Source organism: Emys orbicularis, chromosome 2 (assembly GCF_028017835.1).
Source record: "Emys orbicularis isolate rEmyOrb1 chromosome 2, rEmyOrb1.hap1, whole genome shotgun sequence".
Taxonomy (NCBI): Eukaryota; Metazoa; Chordata; order Testudines; family Emydidae; genus Emys; species Emys orbicularis.
In genome coordinates this window covers 206,344,656-206,358,862 of record NC_088684.1, presented here as the reverse complement: position 1 = coordinate 206,358,862, position 14,207 = coordinate 206,344,656, and the positions used below count along the sequence as shown (strand labels likewise).

Below are 14,207 nucleotides of genomic sequence, written 5' to 3'. Positions count from 1 at the left end.
TCACAAGCATTTGATACTTCTAAACAAATGGCTTAATTATTATTTTAAAATTCTGAAGCTATAACTTGTGACTTGAGGCAGCTTTACTATTACAAGCACTCTAAGTAGAAAGGTTTTGTTTTGTTTTTCCAAAACTTTGTCATGCAGGTTTTGGCTTTGCAAAACCAAACTTCTGAGTTATCCAGATATTGGTCCTATTTTATCCATATCCCCCCAATACTAGGAAAGCTCAAGTAGGCTATGTGTTAAACAAAATGTTTCTCTTCTTGGCTCATCTCTAAGTGTATGTATGTGCATGTCTGAGGATACATAATTCAGTATTACCTTCCTTCTGTCTATATAAACTATATAGACAGTGGTTATTTTTTGTGTTCCACGAATGGTTAGTAAGTCTTACTGAATTATACATTTTTTAACTCTCAGAAGATGGTGAGACCGGTGATAAATTATTTGTAGATGTGGCAGAAGTTAGCTTTAGTTACACTGATGTGACAAATTTTAAGTTTTACTTTTGATAAAAAGAAAAAGGAAACGGCCATTGTTTCCCTATTCAGAGAATTGCTCACTAGTCAAGTCACAAGGGGACTGTGAAAGTTGTTGGAACCTGTGAATTTTAAAAATATATAGCCTACTTGGGAAGCATCTGACTCCTGTGGCTAGTATTAAGCACAGACATTGCTCAGCTAAGAAATGAGGTCCTATGTACCAGCAGATAGTATCTACTGGCAGTAGAAGCATCTGCTCCTGCCCTCTGTTGATCTTCTCCTTTCTCCAGGGAAAGAAAACTGAGTGGGAGATGGGGAAGGGCAAGTGAAACTAACCATAGAACAGAACAGTTTTTGGAGGAAACAGAGAACTTTCTGTAGCTCCTGAGAGGAGAAAATGATGTGATTATACAGGGTCTCAGTACAAAACTACCTGCTAATGCTTAAAACAACCCCCTGTCCCATTTAATGGAACTCTTATCGGGCATGCTGAGAGAAAAGGAATAACTGCTCAGGGAGTGAGCACTGTGTAACGACCTGTGGGTAGTTGAGGTGAGCAGCCTTCTCTGCATAACCAGCTTGTTCCTGTTTCTGAGATGTACAGCCCTGTAAAGCTCTGGATATCCACGGAACATTTTTGCAGATCATGGATCGGATGCAGATATAAATTTTATATCTGTGCAGGGTTCAGCCCTCATACAGATTAGCTAATGGAGGAAGCCTAATGAAACAGGAGTTACAAATGCTCTTGCCTGTAAGTCTGGATCCCCCTCCCCCAAAATAGGAATACTGTAATTACCTGAATCCCAACTGAAGATTTCTCTTACTTGCTTATGTCCCTATCAGCATAGTTCCACTCACCACCTTTACACCATTCATGTTGTCAACTTGGCATTGCTTTAACATATATTTATTATAAATTTTAGTCCCCTGAAAGGACCTGTAGTTTAGAATGAACAGCAATCTGATTGGTTAATCTGTTCAGATTCACTGGACTTCTTTTAGCCACTTACGTGGGGGTGAGCCTGTTCAGTAATGTCCCTGATTGAGGCTTTACTCATCGAAAGCTAGTTTTGGTCTCTAGCTGAGTAAAATGCTTATTCAAAGCCCAAGACAAGCTTGAACATCTGTCTTAGTTTGTACATCGACCCCTGTTGTGAATATAGCCTGCATCTGACATTGTTCTGAATCTCTATATGTATGTATGTCCTGAGGTTAGGATAATGCTATTTTAATAGGTTTTTCTTAGAGGAAAAGAAAGTTTGTGTGGTGACACATGAAACCTTTCAAACTTCTTCCAGAATGAAACCTAAGAACAAATGTGTAACAGTTCATCATGGGCTAAATCCTGACATTTTTGCTCCAATAAAATTCTCATTGAAACCACTGAGAACTTTGCCTGTGTAAAGATTTGGCCCTACAAGTGACAAGGTGAACATAGATCAGAATCATGGAGGGGACAGTTTTGTCAGTAGATTATGTATTCACTGAACACACAGAGAAAATGCTGTGAGTGGAATGGAAGGGGGATGATGATGAAGAGGCCAGGGCATGTGATAATGTCAAATAATGCCTTTAGACCTATTTGTTATCAATTAAATACAAATTCGTGGGGAAGCAGCTCTGGCAATAACTGGTGTCTTCAGTTTTCCCAGACCCTTTTCAATATGGTTTTTTAGACCTGCTTATGGTACAGAGACAGTCCTGCTCATATCGGTTAATGATTTCTCTCTGGTGGTGGACAAAGACCCAGGGATTGAGGCACACTCCTGCAGTGAGGTGTGCTGCTCCAGGGGGAGCTCTGGAAGGGATTGTTCCTTAGGTAAGCACATTCCAGCACATCACAAGAGAGCCCTCAGGGAAAGAAAGGCAACCGCAGTGGTCCTTCTTAGAAAGACAAGAATGGAGCTACTCAAATACCACTTCTTCCATCCCTGCCAGAACCCACAGCCATCCCACAACACTTTGTGCTCAACAGTATTAAAGGTAGCTGACAGATCTAAGAGAATCAGAAGAGACAGTTGGGGCCAGATTGTAGCTCTTTTGCTGCCCCAAGCACGGCAGGCAGGCTGCCTTCGGTGGCTTGCCTGCGGGAGGTCCGCTGGTTCCGCGGATTCGGCGGCAATTCGGTGGCAGGTACGCTGAAGCTGCGGGACCGGCGAACCTCCCGCAGGCATGCCGCCGAAAGCAGCCTGCCTGCCATGCTTGGGGCGGCAAAAGAGCTAGAGCCGCCCCGACTGGAAGAAGGGGAGGGTGCAACTGATTTCCTCCCTCTGCAGCCTACATATAGGCCAGCCACAGTTGCAGTCCTTGTACTCAGGGCAGCACAAGAATTGCTTCTATATGTGTCCCAAAAGACTGTGGCTCTGCTCCACCCCACATACCAGTGAGAGCAGGATATAGCATCCTAACAGTTTCTGTGCACTCCCCCTGACCCAAGTGCACCAGGATGTGTGGGGAAGGTGCTATTCTGTCACCCCTTCTGTTTGATGTGTGCATGAGAACACTGGAGGAAACAATTAGATGTCTTGGACTGCAGTGCCATCAGTATGCTGATGTTAGTCGTTTTGCCTGACTCTGGTGACCAGGTTGCTCACGTTTTGCAGTGGTTAGCAGAGATGTAGGGATGGGGGATAATTAGTTAGTTGAGAGGCTCTTGGATAATTCTTAGGTGAAGTTAGCTAACTGGCGAAAATTAATATCTCCTTCCCCTTTATAGTGAGGTAGTCCGACTTTGTTAAGTTTTGTGGGTTTTTTTTTTTCTTTTTATCTACATCTGGCAAGGAGATTGACAAGATCTCTGTCTGAAAAGAAAAGTTGCAAAGTTAATTGGAATTAGACCTGGACATCACTCAGTAGATCAGAATTCATCTCTGTTTACTTAACAGCATTACTGACAGGAAATATATGGCACCTGTACTTCCTTAGTCTGTACTGGCTTCCAATTTGTTTTCAGATGCAATTCAAGGTGTTGGTTTTGACCTTCATGATTTGACACCTGGTTATCTGAGACAGGTAACTGGGACACTTGAACTAAAAATCCCCAGATTTAAATGTGGAAATGGTGGCAGGGTGTTTACTCTGATTTCTATTGTGCTGGGCCTACAGAAACCTTTGGGATATTCTGAGAACCCTGTATATTTACACAGACTTTTGTCTGTGTTGGATGACTGTCTAGGAGTTCAATGTTGTTGTTTTTTTTAGGTTTGCGAGTTAAAGTCCTTCAGCCAATTCATGAATTGTCAATTAATGTATGTTTTTAAAATGATAATACAGTCACTTAAAGTGTTTCTGCAGATTTGCAGCTATTTACCTGTTGGTTAGATATTTCCTATACATACAGTATGATAGGCCATAATAATAGAATCAGTAAAAAGTCTCAAACACTTTTAAAGTGAGACCACCGTACATGCACAAACAGCCTGATTTTCCCATCACATCAGTTTTATACTATTGTAGCTCCATACACTTCACTGCGTTTCCTCTTGATTTTTAATCAGTGTGAGAGCAGAATCAGACCCCAATTAGATTCTGACCAGCATTTTTCATAAATCTAATATAAATATATTGTTTATCCCACAACATACTTTCCTACATGATTAAAAGCTCTCTCTTGGATTTTGGCAAAGACAGGTTCACTTCAGCAGAAGCTACTGTATGAGGAATTCCTTAGTTAGTTCTACCTTGAAGTTAGCTAGTTAGCACCATTCACCGAGTTATAGAATCATAGAAATGTAGGAATGGGAGGGACTCTGAGAGGTTATCTAATCCATCACCCTCCCATGCTGAGGGAGGACCAAGTAAACCTTAACCATCCCTGACAGGTGTTTGTCTAATCCAGTGGTCCCCAACCTTTTTTGTCTGGCGGGCACCAGACGACGAGCCACGGAGGACCGTGGTGGCGGACGAGCATCCGCCGAAATGCCGCCGCCAAGCGGCAACGTCAATAGGCGTCGCTGCCAAAATGCTGCCGACAAGCAGCGTCATCCAGAGGCGTCGCCGCCGAAAATCGGCGGCATTTCAGTGGCGATGCCTCTGGATGCTGCTGCTTCTCAGCGGCATTTCGGCGGATGCTCGTCTGCTGGCCAGTACGCAGGTGCACTTAGATGCCCCGGCGGGTGCTATGGCGCCCGCGGGCACCATGTTGGGGACCCCGGTCTAATCTGTTAACTTCCCCCCAGTGACAGGGATTCCACAACCTCCCTTAGTAGCCTGTTCAAGTACTTAACTATCTTTATACTTGGAGAAAACTTTCTAAATCTTCCTTGCTGCCGATTAAACTCATTACTTCTTGTTTTATCTACAGCAGACATGGAGAACAATTGTTTATCGTCCTCATTATATAAAAGCCCTTAACGTATCTGAAGACTGTTAACAGGTCCCCCCCTCAGTCTTCTTTTCTCAAAACTAAATATGTCCAGTTTTTTAAACCTTTCCTCACCTTTCTAAGGCTTTTATCATTTTTGTTGCTCTCCACTGGATTTTCTAGTTTGTCTACGTTTTTCCTAAACTGTGGTGCCCAAAACAGGACACTATTCCAGCTGAGGCCTCACCAGTGCTAAGTAGAGTGGGACAATTACCTCCTGTGTCTTGCATTTGACACGCTTGTTGATATACCCCCCAGATGATATGAGCCTTTCACAATTGCATGATATTGTTGGCTCCTATTCAATTTGTGATCCACTATAACCCCCAGATCCTTTTCAGCATTACTACTGCCCAACCGGTAGTTCTCCATTTTGTAGTTGTGCATTTGATTTTTTTTTCCATCCTAAGTGAAGTACTTTACACTTGTCTTTATTGAATTTCACTTTGTTGATTTCAGACCAATTCTCTAATTTATCAATGTCATTTTGAATTCTCATCCTGTCCTCCTAACTGCTTGAAATCCCTCCCCGTCATCTGAAAATGTTATAAGTGTGCTCTCCACTCCATTATCTAAATCACTAATGAAAATATTGTTTAATATCAGACCCAGAATAGACCCCTGTGAGACTCCACTAGATATGCCCTCCCAGTGTGACAGTGAATCATTGATAAGTACTTTTTTAGTATGGTCTTTCAACCAGTTGTGCACTCATTTTATAGTAATTATCATCTAGAGCACTTTCCCCTAGTTTGCTTATGAGAAAGTATAGCGTAGTGCGGCAGGGCCCCCTTAGCTTCTGCCTCTGATAAGTCCATAAAATCACTCTGAGACCCTGGGGTTAGTATCCATTGGTGCAGTTTATTCACAGGCTTGTTCCCACCACCGTTTCACCATGTACAGTATCAGAGGGGTAGCCGTGTTAGTCTGAATCTGTAAAAAGCAACAGAGGGTCCTGTGGCACCTTTAAGACTAACAGAAGTATTGGGAGCATAAGCTTTCGTGGGTAAGAACCTCACTTCTTTTACTTGCATCTGAAGAAGTGAGGTTCTTACCCACGAAAGCTTATGCTCCCAATACTTCTGTTAGTCTTAAAGGTGCCACAGGACCCTCTGTTGCTTTTCACCATGTACAGTTGGCCCTTCACCATCTGTAGGAGGGAGGGAGGCATTACCTCCCTGCTTCCACTCCCTGCCTTTTCCCTTTCTTTCTGCTCCCCCTTTGCTTCCTTCCCCTGAAGCTTTTATATAGCTCCAGGATAATTAGGCAGCAGCTGTCTCTGCTTCCCCAATTAGGGCGATGTTATCTCTAGCCAGCTGTAATCTATCCCCCTAAATGGGAGCTGGCATGAGAGAGGGCTGAATCAGCAACTCTTTGCCCAGCACCCTGTCATACACCTCCCCCATTTCTCCAACCCTTTGCCCAGCACCCTGTCATACACCTCCCCCATTTCTCCAACCCTTTGCCCAGCACCCTGTCATACACCTCCCCCATTTCTCTGACCACCAGGTTCGCCCCTCCGCATCCTCTCCATCTACTGACGGGGAGGGGATCTACGGGTGAGTCTTTTCCCCTCTTTTGGGTCAATTCCAGGGTTTGCCATGTGGGGATCCTTCATTTCCCACCCACAGAAACTACACTGTGTGGGGGGTGGACAGCCCCACAGCTCCATTGCAACCCCCAGGTCCTCGTACCATTCACAGCCCCCTGGGTGTTCTCCTGTTTTTCCCCCTTCTTTTCCATCAGGAGTTTGGGATTGGTCCTGGCTCTCTCCCAGACAATCAGGGCTTCCTGTCCCCCAAGCTCATCCAATGGGGCCTGGGTCTCTTCCTCTGGGGGTCTGCTAATAAGGGCCTTCACAGGGCTTTGCTCTCTGGTCAAGGACCCTGGGGCGGACATCTCGCCCACAGCTTCCCTCTCCTTTCTTAGGCTCTGTTGTCTAGGGGTTTTCTGCTTGGGGGTCTCTACCCCCTTCCTCAGGGATTCTCCCTCTGCCCACCTTCCCTCCTGCTGGGAAGAGGTCCCAGTCCATACCCACCATCATTGGATAAGGTAGGCCCTTTACTACCCCGACCTGTTGCCACTTAAACCTGCCCCAAACCTTGGGGGGCACCTGGGCCATAGGGTATTGCCTCCTATCCGAGTGGATGCATTCTACATCCATCTTCACACTGGGAATCCACCAATGCGGCCTTACCAGCTTCCTTTGTTCCAGAGAGCAGGCCCAGGCCAAGACCAAGTCCACCAGACCTCGCTGGGGTTTCCTTCCCACCATCACTGGAATGGTGGACAGCTTCCACCCTTTCCCTCCAGCATTTGCCCAGCCACAAAACTCTGCCCACCTACTATCCATGTGCGGGCAGTCTCCCTTCTTGTGTCCTGGTTGCCTGCACTGCCAGTAGACAACCAGTCTGGATCCTGTGGGAGCCCCTCGGATGTCCTCCAGTTTGTTCTCCGGGCTCTTCCTGGGTGGGGGTTCTCTGGGCCTTCTCCCGGTCTCCATTTACGTGCTCAGCCATCCCTCCTTCCTGGGGAAGTCCGCCTCCGCGTACTCTTCCATAAGCTTTACAGCCGCCTCGACTGTATTTGGTTGGTGCTGCCTCACCCACATCTTTATGATCTCAGGGAGGCCCTGTAAGAACTGCTCTTGGACAAGCACGTCTATGATCTCCCCCACTCTCTGGGTGTCTGGCCTCAGCCTGGGTGGCCCAGTGCATTAACTTTTGGGCAAATGCCCGGAGCCTCAACCCCCCGTCCACCTCACCAACCAGAACTTCTTGCGGTACTTCTCCACCGACAGCCCCACCTGATCCAGAATGGCTGCCTTAACCGCTTCATTCCTGGTCTGCTCTTCACTTAGGGCCATGTAGGCCACTGGGCTTCACCAGCTAGGTAGGGAGCCAGTTGCAGGGCCCAGTGTCCCATCCAGCCCCCACAGCTACCTGCTTAAATGTGCCTAGGAAGGCGTGGGGGTCATCTGTTGGGCCCATTTTACACAGTCTTTAGCCCGGCACCTGAACGCCATCACCTCCCATGGGACTCACCACTTTCTGCAGGAGCTACTGTTGGATGCCAGCCTGCTCCTGAATGAAGTCCTGCAGGCTCTTCTGCTGTTCTGCCTGCCAGGTGAGCAGGGCCTGTCTCTCCAGCTGGTGGGCTTGCTGAAAACTGCATTGCCTTCTGCACTCCTCATGCTGCTTGACCAGCCACTGCAGGGGCTCCTCCATCTCCAGGCTGCCAAACACTTGCTCTGTCACGGGATCCCAGACAAGCCCCCACGTGTAGCAGAGCGCAACAAGGCCCCTTGGCTCCTGCCTCTGCTAAGTCCCCAAAATCACTCTAAGACCCTGGGGTTAGTATCCACTGGTGCAGTTTATTCACAGGCTTGTTCCCACCACCATTTCACCATGTACAGTTGGCCCTTCAACATTGGGAGGGAGGGACTCCCTGCCTTTTCTCTTTCTTTCTGTCTGCCCCAAGGCTTTTATATAGTTCCAGGCTAATTAGGTGGCAGCTGTCTCCACCTCCCAATTAGGGCCACGTTATCTCCAGGCAGCTCTAATCTATCCCCCTAAATGGGAGCTGGCATGACAGAGGGTTGAATCAGCAACCCTTTGCCCAGGACCCTGTCACAGAACGTTATATGGGTCAGTGTCAAAAGCCTTATTAAAATTGAGATTAATCATGTCTCCTGCTTCCCACCCCATCCACTAAGCCAATAATCCTTTCAAAGAAGGAAATTAGGCTGATTTGTTCTTGACAAATCCATGTTGGCTATTTTTTATAATCCCATTATCCTCCAGGTGCTTAAAAAATAATTGTTTAATAATTTGTTCGAGCATGTTTCCAGGTATCAAAGTTAGACTGACTGGTCTATAATACCCCAGATACTCTTTGTTCCCCTTTTTAAGTTTGCCTTTCTTCATATGGGACCTAACCCATCCTCCCTGAGTTCTCAAAGATAATTGCTAATGGTTCTGAGATTGCTTGAGCTAGTTTCGTAAGCACCCTAGGGTTGAATTTCAGGCCCTGCTGACTGGAATACTTCTAATTTATCTAGATAGTCTTTAACCTGTACTTTCCCTATTCTGGCTTGTATTATGGATATAGCCATTTGATTTTGTCACAGCAAAATAATTTGTAATTTTCTGCAGGAATTTTCAGTTCACCAAAGTTAATACTGGGAAGGAGAGCGACAAACTATTTTTCATTTGCTTTTTTCTTGACCTATTGTAGCAACATATTGTATTTGTACACAACTTCTTTTCATGCTGTTTGAAGCACTGGAGACTCCTACTGGGACTTTGAACTCAGGACAAGTAATGCTATGTGTTTTTAGGAGAATAAAGGTCCAGATCATAGCATTGTACAGGGTTTGATGTTTTCTTAAAGCCTGAAACTCACCAACTCTCTATAATAACTGAAGACTAGGTGGAGTTACTATTATTTTAAATGAAATAGGTTGATTTGTTTTATGTCTTTTTTTTGAACATGCACTATATGATGACATGTAAGCCTGGAATATCTATCTCGGGTAGCAGAGACCAGGAATGTTGCTTCACTCTTAGGACCTAAACAGCATAACAGCTAGAATCAGAAATCAGTGATAAAAAACCAGACATGATTCAGTTTGAGAGAAAATTCCTGGATGGGGGAAAGGAGAGGTGAACAGAATGGGAAAAAGGTGCTGAGCACAAAGGAACTAAAAATAAAACACAAAAACAAGCATTTAGCATTACTTATCAATAGGACCCTACTAAATTCACCACTGTGAAAAACGCATTGTGGACCGTGAAATCTGGTCTCCCCCTGTGAAATCTGATCTTTTGTGTACTTTTACCTTATACTATACATATTTCATGGAGGAGACCAGCGTTTCCCAAACTGGGGGTCCTGACCCAAAAAGAGGAGGTGGGGAGGCACAAGGTTATTGTAGGGAGGGTCCACAGTACTGCCACCCTTACTTCTGCGCTGCCTTCAGAGCTGGACAGCCAAAGAGCGGAAGTGGCTGGCTGAGAGCCCAGCTCTGAAGGTAGTGCTGCTGCCAGCAGCAGTACGGAAGTACGGATGGCATGATATGGTGTTGCCACTCTTACTTCTGCGCTGCTGCCTTCAGAGCTGGGCGGCCAGAGAGTGGTAGTTGCTAGCCGAGGGCCCAGCTCTGAAGGCAGCAGCGCAGAAGTAAGAGTGGCAATACCATACCATGCCATCCTTACTTCTGCGCTGCTTCAGAGCTGGGCTCCTGGCCAGCAGTCCTGCTTTCTGGCTACCCAGCTCTGAAGGCAGTGTGCTGCGAACAGCAGTGCAGAAGTAAGGGTGGCATTACCTCGACCTTCCTACAATAACCTTGCGACTCCCCCGCACACCCCCTTTGAGCCAGGACCCCTACAGTTACAACACCATGAAATTTCAAATTTAAATATCTGCAATCATGAAATTTATGATTTTTAAATTCCTATGACTGTGAAATTGACCAAAATGGACTGTGAACGTGGTAGGGCCCTACTTATCAAATTAAGAGATATTTCTGTTTGGTGGAAAGCACATGTCCTAGGGCCTTTTCTGAACAACATTTTGTGAGATTCCTGATGATAAAATATCCCCTAGACTTCTTTGTAATATCTTATATATTGGTTATGTTTAGTGACAATCAAGATTTACAAAAGTGGCTAGTGGCTTTGGGTGCTTTAATTTCTGGATACCCAACTTGCGACACATTTTGGGGGGGTTGATTTTCAGAAGGAGGTGCTTTTAGGTGTTTGGGGGGATAATACCCTCACCCCATTTAATTAAGGTTCAGCTGGAAATAACCAGACCTTCTGTACCATGTGATATAATTTAAACTGAGGATGTTTGCCGATTGTGGCTTTGCAGCAGCCAATCTTGTTGAGGAGATGGACTGAAGCTGTTTTGTAAATAAATGTGAGCCAGGGCTGAGGTGATATGGAGGAAAAGAGAACATTTTTGATTAGAGGCTCCCCCCTTTTTTAGAATCTTCATTCCTGATTCACCAAGGGGATTATAAATCAAATGCAGAGATGATGAAATTTATTTGAGGTAGGATGAACAAAACTGCATTAACTCCCTTACTCAGCCCTGAACGCAGGCTTGACAGGGTAACCTCAGAAAACACACACTGTGTGTGTGTGTGTGTGTATATATATACAAAAAATACACCTAAACTCTTTGAGGAGTGCAGTATAAAAACCTAAGTAGAACAGAACAGTCTAGAAAGGGGTTTCTCAAAGAAGGATTACACCTGAGTTTTGCCTTGATCAGTCAAAGAAGTGGGGCTCCAAAACAGTTTTGGGGATGTGTATATGCAGAAAACAAAATCCATAGGTGAGGTTATGGGGAGGGGCCTTTTCAGATTGCAGGGCTCTGGTCAACCAAGCTACTAGATTAGGGTTACCATATTTAACAAATAAAAAAAGAGGACCCTCCACGGGGTCCTGGCCCCGCCCATTTCCCACCCCCAGCCCCGCCCCAACTCCGCCCCTTCCCCGCCCTGACTCCGCCCCCTCCTCCCTCCCACTCCCAGCCACGCGAAAAGGGCTGCCCGAGCGCTACCGGCTTCACGGTTTGCCGGGCAGCCCCCAGACCCTGCGCCCCCGGCCGGCGCTTCCCCAGCGCAGCTGGAGCCCGGGAGGGGAAGCGCCCAGCCGGGGGCGCAGGGTCTGGAGGCTGCCCGGCAAACCGTGAAGCCGGTAGCGCTCGGGCTTCGGGCAGCCCCCATGCCTCCGGACCCTGCGCCCCCGGCCGGGCACTTCCCCTCCCGGGCTCCGGCGGCGCAGGGTCCGGAGGCATGGGGGCTGCCCGAAGCCCGTAGCGCTCGGCTCTTAAACAGAGTCGAAGAGTCAGGGGAGGAGCAGAGCCGCCGCGGCCGGAGGCTCTGCTCCTCCCCTGACTCTTCGGCTCTGTTTAAGAGCCGAGCTGCCCGAGCGCTACCGGCTTCGGGCAGCCCCCTTGCCTCCGGACCCTGCGCCGCCGGAGCCCGGGAGGGGAAGTGCCCGGCCGGTGGCTGGGGTCCGGAGGCAAGGGGGCTGCCTGAAGCCCATAGCGCTCGGGCAGCTCGGCTCTTAAACAGAGCCGAAGAGTCAGGGGAGGAGCACAGCAGCCGCGGGAGGGGAAGTGCCCGGCCGGCATTTTCCTGGACATGTTCGGCTTTTTGGCAATTCCCCCCGGACGGGGGTTTGATTACCAAAAAGCCGGACATGTCCGGGAAAAACCGGACGTATGGTAACCCTATACTAGATCATTCCTTAACTCACCATCAGTGTTCTTCTCTCTCTTTCCTTCCCCCCCCCCCCCCCCAATCTCATCAACAGCTCCATGCCCTAATTACTCATTCACATTATCTTTTCAGGATGGGTTCTGTCTTCTATGAGCTTTCCCCTCGGTGGAGTGACAGCACCATTTCTGTGAGCCAGGGAGAGAGATTTATTCATTCTCTCATTCTGCACCTGTGCCTCTTCCTAAAGAGCTATTCCCTGAGCATCAGAAGAATCCTCAGTGAAGGAATTCATTTAGTTTTGTCAGAGTTTCCTGTCTGATCCATAATTTAGATCAGCAGTTTCAGCTCGCAATAAACTCTGTATTCCTGGATGCTGCGATGAAAGAATTATGAGCAGGCCATAGCCATGTGCATTCAGAATACTTCACTGGTCCCCTTGGGGCAGATGGAAAAAATGTTATTTTCAGAGAGTTCTGGGTCTGAAATCTTGTTACAGTATGTGGAACAGACAGTACATTATTTTTTTTCATAATAGTATCAGTCTGGCCATTTGTCTACATTAGTCTGCTCTTGCTACATAAAAGCTCACTCATAGTTCACTGTGCTATTGTACTGTTTGGGGGTGGAGTCTTGTACTATAATTTCAAACAGTGAACTCTTAAAAGAATGGCTTTTCCCATCTGTTTCAAGGGAGGTCAGAGGAGCATCCTGAATGCATAAGGCTGTGGACTACTCATAATTCTTTCATTGCAGCATCCAGGAATACAAAGTATATTGTGGGCTGAATCTTTTGCCCTAGATTATGGATTGGGCAGGACATTTAGATTAAACTAACTGAATTCCCTTCATGGGACAAAGGTGACCAGATTTTAAAAGTGAAAAACCTGGATACCAGTCCTGGGTGTGGAGGACATTTTGGTTGAGGTCTTGAGATGTGCACAGAAAGGTTTTGGCAACAGAGCGGAGAGAGGAAAGGTCTCTCTCTCTCTCTCCTCTCTCCCTCCATCTTTGGTCAAACTAATAGGGAGGGGATATTTTAGCTAGACGTCCCAATTTCACAGGGACAGTGGCTTTGTCTTATACAGGCACCTATTACCCCTCACCCCTTGTCCCAATTTGTCACACTTGTGATCTGGTCACCCTACTCCCCGCCATCCCCTACAAACCACCTTTTTAGAATAAAAATCAGGATATTATTTAGACTGAAAACTCTTTGAGACACAAATGGTCTTTTCTCACTATATGTGTGTACAGCATCAATAGCATCAATAGGGCCCTGATTCCTGACTAGGGCCTTGAAGCACTACTGCATTACAGGTAATAAATAATGTTTCAGTAAAGAATATTTATCTCTGTGTCACCTTCACTTTTTTCCTCCAGTCCCAATGCTTTTGCCTCTTTTTCTACCCTGTATCTGCAAGGCCAACATCTTTTTCCTTTGAAATCACCCCTGAACCAAGTCCTGCCTTATTTCTACTCTTTCCCCTTGTCACTATATTATTGATTGATCGCCTTCAACTGGTTTCTCTATTCTTACACTTTCTATGCTGTTTCTCTTTTGCCTTTTTCTCATTTTCTCCTCTACTTTCCCCTGCTCCTTCAGTATACGCTTCTTTCCTCTCTCTATCTGCCACACTCATTCTATCTCATTGACTATCTGTTCTTTGTTCTCTGAACAGTGCAGACTTTTGGGTGTGCACAGTTGGACTGAGAATGGGCTTTCATGAATGATTGTGGCTACTTGGGATTCCTGAAGTGGTGGAAATACTGGGAGAATACCCATTCTCCTCTTACTTTTGTTCTTTAACTCTGTTTCCTATCCCAGACAAGCCAAGAAGTCTTATGCAGCAGCATATGCGGTGAAAAATAATGGAAAAAGTAAATAAATATATGGAGATATAGCTCTCTTATAGAGCTGGAAGGGACCCCGAAAGGTCATCGAGTCCAGCCCACTGCCTTCACTAGCAGGACCAAGTACTAATTTTGCCCCATATCCCTAAGTGGCCCCCTCAAGGATTGAGTTCACAACCCTGGGTTTAGCAGGCCAATGCTCAAACCACTGAACTATCCCTCCTACCAACTTTTTGGAACCTCAAGAAAGGTTCATGTGTTATGCTTTTAT

General features: G+C 46.4%; 1 protein-coding gene across 1 annotated transcript in view; it reads left to right on the top strand.

Moving 5' to 3' along the window:
- The window catches only part of BMPER (BMP binding endothelial regulator), a 211,904-nt gene that overhangs the window by 95,681 nt on the left and 102,016 nt on the right, over positions 1 to 14,207 (top strand). The window lies entirely within an intron of this gene.